Source organism: Plectropomus leopardus, chromosome 16 (assembly GCF_008729295.1).
Source record: "Plectropomus leopardus isolate mb chromosome 16, YSFRI_Pleo_2.0, whole genome shotgun sequence".
In the NCBI taxonomy this organism is placed as follows: domain Eukaryota; kingdom Metazoa; phylum Chordata; class Actinopteri; order Perciformes; family Serranidae; genus Plectropomus; species Plectropomus leopardus.
The window spans coordinates 30,847,441-30,848,444 of NC_056478.1; positions in this window are offsets into that span (position 1 = coordinate 30,847,441).

The following is a 1,004-nucleotide window of genomic DNA, read 5'->3' on the forward strand; positions in this document are numbered from 1 at the left end:
TAGACTGGCACCAGAAATGTTGTCATTGTAGCTATTTGAAATATGTACTACACTGGAAAAACACAATTATAACCTGTCATTATATTCACTATAGTAAGAAAAATACTTCAGGACTATTTTAGACACTGCCATTAGGTCAGTCTTTCAGAATATACAACCCCAATTCCAGAAAAAAAGGTTGGTGTGCTGTATTTAAGTTTAGCAATGAATAGTTTTTCAGTGATGGATGAAACAGCTGTGTGTTTGTAAGTGTGTTTTAGCATTATCTAATCTAGACCCCATTCAAAGACATTTGGGCACTCCAGAATTTAGCTTTCAATATTATTAACATTATTATTATTATTTTATTTGGTTGTTTTTTGATGACTACAATCTGTAACACAAAAAGATATAAATTATTTTGCAAATATAGGGCTGGGAAAGTATGCAGCATTGTCACAGTGGCACAGAGACTGTGCATGAAGTGAAAGGCACATAATAAAGACTACAATAAATTCACACTGACACTCAGCTTTACAAGTCTTTACATCCCAGTATTGTCAACTGAAACAATTCTTTAGCACTTAAAATTTACCTGGTATGTTAGTGTTTTTGATGAGCATTGAAATGGTGAAGAGCCACCAACAGTTTATCTCAGAAACAGGATACACAGGATACTCATCTACGAATAGGCCTTCATATGTTGACTTTTGTTTACAACAGTTACATTTGTAAGTAGCTGAATAATGGATTCAACATTTCAACATTTTTCAAAAGTTTTTGAAATTGCATTTTAAAGTAAATTCCGAATACTTCCAAATACTGACATTTTAAAATTCTCTTTCCACCACAATTTATAGTGTATTCTACATAACAATTCAATGGGATAAATGAAAAGAGCTATTTGTTGCTAAAAAAAAAAAAAAAAAAAAGAAGGGGGCAACCCCAGGCCCCCGATTTACATTATGTCCCAACCCATGTTAAAACAAAACCTACACAGTTGCTATTTCCCATAGCAGGTAAAG